The sequence below is a fragment of the Lepisma saccharinum genome, chromosome 15 (assembly GCF_977018435.1).
Source record: "Lepisma saccharinum chromosome 15, izLepSacc3.1, whole genome shotgun sequence".
Taxonomy (NCBI): domain Eukaryota; kingdom Metazoa; phylum Arthropoda; class Insecta; order Zygentoma; family Lepismatidae; genus Lepisma; species Lepisma saccharinum.
This window is the reverse complement of record NC_139243.1, coordinates 63087993-63097784: the sequence shown is the minus strand read 5'-3', so window position 1 is coordinate 63097784 and position 9792 is coordinate 63087993.

The following is a 9792-nucleotide window of genomic DNA, read 5'->3' as shown; positions in this document are numbered from 1 at the left end:
TACTGGAAATGGGCAGAGCATGCTGAACCACCCTCGTATGTACTTGTTATTATTTTCTTCTTATTCTTGTTATTGTTGAGGAAGCCAGTATAGTTTGTAAATGTACAACAAAGGCAGCTGACTGTCGCCCATCATAGAGAGGCAATAATACTGCATAAGGAGAAGTGTTTGTGGTCCAATTGTCGAGGTTTAACATGTTCACAGCGCACATAATAAGTTCTCAAACCAGTAGTAGTGTCAGTCATGTATCACATGTTGTTGCAGTTCCAGTACCAGTGTGGATGGGCTTTTTGGGAGCAAACAGTTAAAATGCCACCAGGCCAATTAATGCAATGGAAAAATAATACATTGTTTACTTTATTTGAAATCACACAAATAATGAATCACTATGAAGAAGTCCTCTTTGCATCATTTTGGGTAATTTTACGCATGTGTTAGTCCAAATTTAGCAAAGTTTTAGTCCATATGTATGTACATATAAAGCCACTTGTTAGCACATATTAATCCCAGCCCTCGATATAATGCATGGTGTTTAAAACTCAATGTTTAGATAGAGCAGATTTCTCTCATTTCCTTGTTCTATGAACAGTGCCTCAGCGCACTGTAGCAATTTCTCTATTGAACAGATTAGCAACACTGGTTCTCACCTTGCGCTGCACCAATTGCGGCAGAGATATGTGTGTCGGCCAATACAATGTATCCACAAAATATTAATTCAATTAAATGGCATATGTACACACTCATATATATATATATATATATATATATATATATATATATATATATATATATATATATATATATATATATATTTATACATATATAATATTTAATTTCAGGTGTGGAGTAGTTTACATTTGTCATTTCACTTGTTCATGCTCGGAATAGATACATCTACAAACACAAGTCAAAAATGTTAAGGAATACATTAATCAACAAAAAAAACTGTTAATTGTATAAGAATTTAAAATTCAAATTTTAATTTTTTGAAATTAATTTGTTGTATTTCCAGTGGTACTCTAAAAGTTGGTAGTGTGTGCAGCAGGCCAATATTTTAAATATTATTAAAATGATACTTTATTAAATTGTGAGTGTGGCATGCACCCATGACCGATCGCAGGTTAATATAAGCACAATATTATGGGGGCGTTCCGAAAGTCTTAACGAAACAAACACATTCAATGAAAATAACTGGGCTCGTGAATCTGGTGAAACCAGTTATTTTACAGACTTATGGGATGCTCTAGGTGAAAGTGCAGGCATAGCTTTTTTCAGAGAATGTTTCCACATGGTGTCCAGCGGAAGGAATGTTCTTAATGGCAAAAATAAACACTACTGCGGACACTGTTACTCATTTTAACCACATTCTAAGAACAGTTGAGGCATACTCATCTTGTGCATGTTGCTTCATGTTGTTATCTGTTAAAATTATAATACATTTTCGAAATAGTTCAGTTGGAATTCATCAAGCAACCGTGTTGTCTGCAAGCAGCAGACGATTATCACCGAACAAACCAGCCTCCTGGCCAGTGTGTTTGGTGAATCTCGTTCTTGCACGAAACGTACGGAATGCGACTTTTGGGACAGCATAATGAATTTCACGAAATGCATGGAAGCACTTGTGAGACAGCCAGTTACCATAACTCGCTTAACGTGTGAAACTCATGCGACTTTCGGAACGTGTTCTATACTCTTGAAAAAGAAAAGACGAAGCATTTTCAAGCAATGAGGGAGAATTCTTATTATGTGATCAAATGTATCAGTGACCTAGTATAGGGAATAAACACTGTATGATAGAATAGGGTTCCCAAACTGTTTCCTTTCATGACACCCTTAGTGTTTCAAGATACTTCTGCAGTGCCCAAGTCATAATGTAAGCCTAATTAGTACTTGCTAGACTCAGTTAGTGTAGTTTGGTTGCTTGAAAAAATAAACACATAATTCAAATTCAGAAACATTTAACATGTAAAAAGTACTTAATAAGCACATATTTGGAAGTGTCATTTCAGTGAAAATATTGGAACATTTTGCGACACCTTTGTAAGTCAGTTTGATAGAATATTTTGGAAAGGATTTTTGTACATATATGTGTAGTCAATTTGCAACCATGCGAGTAGTGAAACTTTTAGTTTGGTTTTGTTTACATGGTTAATACGGTTACATTTCTGCATCAGAAGTATGAAATATGCACTATAGATATAATTACAAGCAAAATTGCACTAAATGTAGACAGGCATGGTATTGTTGGGAGTCATACTAGCTACACCCCTGCTTTGGATGTAATAGTAAGATGGAATGTACAGGGTGGCTCAATAAGTCACTTAACACCCCCAGTACAAGGCCACTGCAGCGCGCAACATGGAAATGGTGATGACCAATCGTTATCAGGCCAAGGGGGAACCACATTGACGCCACCCACACGATCAGCGGCCATCTTGAATTCAACTTCAGAATTTTAAATGGGAAGGGGGTCGTGCGACATATCAAAATGGGCTAGAATTTCACGAGAAATGCAATGGTGAAGGTTTTTTCGACGTATCTTTAACCAGTAAAAAGTTATGACTGAATTCTTGTACCAATTTGCTCCTTTTCGAGGTGTTAGAAAAATGCCTTAAAATTTGTTTAGCGCTTCGGTAATGCATCGAGATCAAAGTGACGTCTATAGAGAGACGTTCGAATGCCATTGCACATTATTTTAATCGGATACATCCATGAAGAGCTGTGCATTATGAATGGTTGTCGCGAACAATTTACAGTGTGACGCTTCCATTGAATTAAAAGTCCTTCACAGTGACAAGGCTAATGTTTATGTTCATAAGGAAGTTTATAAACAGAATATTTGATGATTTTTATCTGATAACCCATTTTTGACAGATCAAAGCTGAATGGTTAGTGTTGGTAAGTTAATGGTGTGGCGTGCTGTGTGGAACACGATTGGTTAATCAATTTTCCATCAACGGAACCTTAAATGCTTAGGGCTACTTAGATTTGTTAAATAAACAGTTTTTTTTCATCCTTGCTTATGGAAGAAGGTACTTTTTACAGAGTTTTTTCAATAGGGAAGAACACCAGAACACTTATGGGAATGTTATGAACCAGTTTTTGTCCAAAGTTAGTTATCAGATGACAAGGGTCACATATTCTGTTTATAAACTTCCTTATGAACATAAACATTAGCCTTGTCACTGTGAAGGACTTTTAATTCAATGGAAGCATCACACTATAAATTGTTTGCGACAACCATTCATAATGCACAGCTCTTCATGGATGTATCCGATTAAAATAATGTGCAATGGCATGCGAACATCTCTCCATAGACGTCACTTTGATCTCGATGCATTACCAAAGCGCTAAACAAATTTTAAGGCATTTTTCTAACACCTCGAAAAGCAGCAAATTGGTGCAAGAATTCAGTTATAACTTTTTACTGGTTAAAGATACGTCGAAAAAACCTTCACCATTGCATTTCTCGTGAAATTCTAGCCCATTTTGATATGTCGCACGACCCCCTTCCATTTAAAATTCTGAAGTTGAATTCAAGATGGCGGACATCAAGATTGCCGCCGACGGTGTGGGTGGCGTCAATGTGGTTCCCCCTTGGCCTGATAACGATTGGTCATCGCCAATTTCAAATTCCATGCAGCAGTGGCCTTGTACTGAGGGTGTTAAGTGAGTTATTGAGCCACCCTGTAGTTTCTCTTTCCCCCTGCTGCACTTTCGTCAATTATTTGCAAACTATCATGTGAGGCTCGAAGGAAGTTTTGTGCTCAAGGCCAGATCAAGATGTGATCAGGTGTTTAAAGAATTTAGGGGCATTATTCTACTGCTAGGAGACCTAAAGGTGAACCACCTAATCTAACAATCAAAGGATTTCAGAATATTTTATTAATACCAAGAGCCCTAAACCTAACCTGACTAACATAATAACAAAAACATTTAGGAGTGAAATAATACTCCGTCACATCCCACGCATGTGAAATAGGATGGTAGCAGCAGTCTGTATCTAAGACAACAGTAAAAGAATGACTGCTTGCAAACAATCAGATAAAAGTGCATGGGAGGGAAAAATTGTTCTCCACAAAAAGTGTAGTAAGTAGTCATGAAACCTCTGAAGTATGTGTTAACAGACATAATTACAAATCAAACCATGTAAAATACCACAGCGATCTAGTCGGTAAGGACCAGCTCCCGTGATGGAGTGATTAGCACATCGTGCCACAATCCAGGTCTGGGCATGAATGTTTGTGAGTGTTCATTCATCAATTTCATCACATAATCACTCATCCCCATCTTCGGAAATTAGCCAAAAATGGCACAAAAAGCAAAGTAAAAAAAGGAAATTACTCACACTCTAGTTGGTAGGGCATTTGAATGTCACGTGGGAGACCTGGGTACAGTTTCCAGGTTGGGTGATCTAAGGTCGAAATTTTTCTGTCCTTGTCCCTGCAAAAAGTGGGTCTGAGGTTTGCCTGGGGTACCTGGGGGCAACCTTGAGGGGATAAAGGCAGATGGAGCATAGTGCTGGTCACATCACATCCAAAAGAGCAGAGACTGAAAATGTGTGGGGCCCTACCCCCACATCCCCTAAATGTGCCTTCATGGCATGGTTTACCTTACTACGTATAAAATGCAGTGGCCATGAAAGATTTGGAGTTAAACAATAGGCACTTGGACAGGCAGATGCTGATAATGATGAAGATCTTGCTGCAACTGAAATTCAGTTGCTGGTGCTGAAAATAATTCTACCTTTTTTTTTTTTTGTCAAGTTACACATGTAGGTTTAATTGTGTTAGAACTTCGACATTTTCTTGGTTGTATCACTCTTGATTTTCTGCCTCTCTTTACTGATCATTATGATGAGGATGAGTGATGATCTGATGTAATTGATAAAGGTACAGACAAAGTTTCGAACATGAAAATTTTGTTCATGGGATTAAAAGCCAAACAAGTGATATGCTTGGCAACAGAGCCAGCAAAATTGACTTTCGACACAAATTGGAAACATGCTTGTCATGAGGATGCTGATATATTCAGGAATATCAATCAGCATATTGTTGCCATATACCATATAGGCTCCTACATGGCTGTGTCTGTAGTTCATATTTGATCGATGTGCATTTGACACAATGCACAATTGCAAACACATTCTTGAAATTTGTATATTTTTGCATTTCTTAGTATTTACACATGGTTCTACACATTTTGTATGTGTATGCAACTGGTTCAGACACATAAAAATTGTGGAAGTATTTCATAATAGAAATATGTGGGCCACATGTCCTGACTAAATACATCAGATATTCGAGATTCTGCATTGTGAACAAATTTTATGTAGAACATGTACATATATTAATTGCAAAAAAAATTTCAACATAAATTTAGATCAGTACATTTGGTTACCAGCCCGACATGGGTAACGGTTTCGAAAGTTGAATGATTTTTTCAACATTTTTACATATTGTGTATGTATAATATAGGATGTAGTTTCATTATTTATGAAATGGGAACTTATTATGTGCAGAAGAAAATGTTATGCTTTCTTTTTTTTTCCAAATATAAAATATATAATGATTAAATAACAAATATTTGCACATGCTCTATATCTCTCGCTCTAGTTTTAGTAGTGTTTTATTTACATATAGTAATCTTGGCTTCCAAGGAAAACACTTGAGTAAGCATGTATTTATTTGGGCAAGAGAACTAATGTTCTTATTGTTGTTGTTGATTAGGTTTATTTTACTTATATTTTCTGCCACACTTTGTTATCGCGAAAATGAGGATGAGAGTGATATATGATGGAAATGGTGAAGGCCGGGATTCGAACACCTGATGAGTGTGTATTCTTGTTCCTGTGTGTTGTACTCTGCAGTGAATAATGAAGTGAAAAATTTATTCCAAAACTCAAAAAGCCAAATGAATATGATTGAAGAAACTACAAAAATTTGTGTATTGTTACCTGTTTATCCCCTTAAATATATTGAATTTTTGCCACGTACCATCACTTTTTCTAACTGTATAGATTTAATCACAATAAGTAGCTAATGAACTTTAGTCATGAGGGCAATCATAAACAGAGGACTCTGGACTCCAGATTTCACAGTGCCCTGCAGATGCACTTGGACAAAATTATTTGTATTTGTATTTTCTTATTGTTATCATTGCTCTGCCATCACTTTACCTCATTTCTGTCATGACAATGAATGTTGATTAAATTAAATGGGTAAAGGGTGGATGCAAAGAGACACTCATGCAGAGGCCAGGGCTTGAACTCCGAACCTTCAGTAAAGAGATCATGATATGGAGAAATAAGGGAAATCAAGCAATGCAAATTTTTTGAAAAAAAAGTTAATCATACACAAAGATGGTGTTTCAAAAACCAATTGAAAATTATCTCTAGGGGAAAATGCAGTTTGCCGACACCCACGTATCCGAATAGTTAGCCCTTTCCTCTAGTATTTGTTGACGGCCGACCTCCATGGGGGAATGCAAGTGGTCCTGGATCGGTAACCAGTGGATTTTTTTTATTTGCTTTATTTTACTTTGCTTCTTGTGCCACTTTTGACTAACTTGCGAAGATGGGGATGAGTGATGACATGATGAAATTGATGAATGGACACTCACAAATATCCATGCCCATGCCAGGATTTTAATCCGGGGGCCCCTGATGTCAAAGCGTGATGTGCAAACCACTCTCCTATGAGGGCCGGCAGAACCCAGTGGAGGCACATAGTGGTTCAGTTCCTACTTTAGACTGTGGGGCCAGTCCCGATTAGCCTTTCTATGCATAAAGTGGGCTTAAAACACCAAATCAACCAACCATGGGGGAGTTGTTATCACGGTGCACTATGACACCAGGAGTTCCAGGGTCGAATCCCCACCTGGGGATGGGTGTTCTAGTACTATTTTCATATAGGTGTGACACTTATAAATCATTTATTTCACACTTTTTTACATTGCTAACATACAATTCTGCATCGCGGAACATTTCTTTAGGTAAAATAATGAATTTCTAACGAAAATAATATCTATTTCTTACATTTATGAGTACTTACTGTTATTCGTTATTTCGATTCTGTAACACACATTATCGCTATAGCATACTGGTTCATCACGCGATCTGCGAGTGTGTTGTTGATTTATGCAGTATTGCAAACTTGTTCACTGAAAAATACCTACTTTCGTTCCCGAATTTGAAATTATGCTAATACCTCGCAAACCATTGACATTAGTTTCACAAACCATTGACATTAGCCTCACAAACTATTGACGTTAGACCCACCAACCATTGCCGTTAGCCCCACCAACCATTGACGTTAGCCCTACAAACCATTCCCGTAAGGTTAGGTTAGATTAGGTTAGGTTAGGCAGGCATAGTTTAAAAAATTTAAAGAAAATTAAAGTACTCGACATATCATGTTATAGTGAAAACACAGCAAGGTTTGAAACACTGACTATGGGGTTTACGTCATCTAACACATGGAACATTGTGCTCTTGTGCTGAAAGCAAATGGCGGCAGCAGCAACAGCGTGTCGGAAAGAGATTTTTGCAGAAAACAACATGCATTCGCATTAACATGGATCAAAACTATATTCACGAACTTCCACAATGCTACAGAAAATGATTTGTGTAAGTACTTTCTCCTGTAAAAAGTAAGAAATCCGTCTCACCTATATGAAAGTGTTACTGGGTGTTCTTTGTGTTTGTCCCTTCCTTAATGATATCATATCATCTTCGCAATTAACCAAATGTGACAAAAATTGATGCTAAGTAGCAAATATCAAATCATATCATTGACTGATTGTTAGATTTGGTTTATTTTACATCGCTTTACTGCCACTTTTGGCTAATCGCGAAGATGATAAATTGATGAAGGGACACACACACAAAGAACACCCATGGCAAGCAGGGATCTCTGGCTTAGTAGTCAAATGAAATCGTTTTTTATTATCGAAAGGGGGAGGGAGTTACGTGTAATGTTTTTTAGAAATACTTGGCGCTAAAGTCTGTCTGTGTGTGTGTGTTTGGGAGGGTTATGACCCACACCAACCACCCCTCGGATTGCTACGCCAAGTGTCGAGGTCAGCGCACGACACTGTTGTTAACAGACGTAAATCGCAATCGAATCGAACCATGTAAAAATTGCATTCGTAGCACGATGAAATCGCAATTAAACAAGAGGAACTTGTGCCCGTTTGGTTTTAGGCTTCGCTCTCTTCCAGCTTGAATTCATTTCTAATTTCACCCCTGTAAAAAACACACATAGATGAAAAATTCTGCATAAACCCCTGGCACTGATACGCATGGAATTACATTACACCCAAAGTATATACCACTGAAGGTACTAATTTTCTTCCGGGAACAAAATAACCAGCCTTACACAACTCCATGTGTTCGAGGTAAACATAAACAAGAGAGATGAAGAAACAAAACAGTAGCTAAAATGACTGCAGAGTTGCCAGATTAAAATTAGAAAAATCTTCCCATCTGGATATGACGTCGGGTCGAAAGTAGAATGGTCAAATCCGGAATACGGAGGTAAAAAAAAACGGAGAATCCAGATTTATAGTGGAACCACGAGCAAAACAACCTGCGCAGACCCGCGAGTCATGTGCACCGTACCCCCGCGAGTAGGGGAGGGGGAGAGTTCACCATGCTTCCTTATGGCCCGAGGTGGAGGGAAGAAGGGAAAGTTGCGCGGGGACTTCTCGTCCCAAGGTTTTTTTCCTTGTGGTCGATCTATAGGAGTCAATCCGGATTTCAGATGGAATCCGGATTTCGAATTTTTAAGGGCCGGTTTTTGAATGTCCAGTTATTATTTCTGTTAACTATCTGCCAGTTGGAGAACGGGTGTGCGGGACAGAATATTTTTGGTCGGGACGGGAATTTTTTTTTTTTTAGGTAGTGACTGTTGCCACGTTCTTTTTGTGCTGGAACCTCAAGAGAGATACGCGTGGCAGCAAACTCGGTCTTTGTTTTATCGTGATTTCATCATGCTATGTATGCAATTTCGTCTGTAACACATACTGTGAAGTTGTAGCGATTACTTTCACCTATGGTATCACCCAACCTGCCCACAAGACGAGAGGATACCTTGGTCTGTCCCGACTTATTTCGAAACATTCGCTTTTCCGTCTATTTTATGAGATGAGACGGGAAATGTCTCGTCTCGTGAGCAACACTAACGTTAACAATAGAAGTATCCCCTAAGGCCTACTGTTCCCCAAAGGCTCGAGCAAACCCCCCTCCTCCACCAAACAACTTTCACTTCAATGAAATGACATTCACGAAGGAACAGTCATGCCCAGCTCGAGAGTCAAACCTGGAACTTGTGAGTTCCTCAGTTAAATCATGAATTTGCGTATAATAATTACAACTCCAGTTCATTCGTGGTAGTAATTCTGAATCGGCAGTTTGGCTTGCATATACACGTAGCAGGATAATATCCAGATTTAGAAGGCTCGTACCGTTGAAACGAGGAGTCAAACAAACAAAAAATAAGTAAGAAAAGTTGTTTTGTCTTTGCGATCTCTATACACTGTGAAAGTTTGTACGATAAGCCTTTGCATAAGTTGTCAATTTTATATTTCTACTTTCGACCTGACGTCATATCCTGATAGGAGGACTTTTCTAATTTTGATCTGGCAACTCTGCAGCCTATTTGGCGCTTTGGTAACTGTTTTGTTTTTTCATCTCTCTTGTTTATGTTTACCACGAACACATGGAGTTGGTAAGGGGAGTTCGCCTCTATGGTTCGCCTTGTGCTTCCGTGTGAGACGGATGTTTGTGTTGTG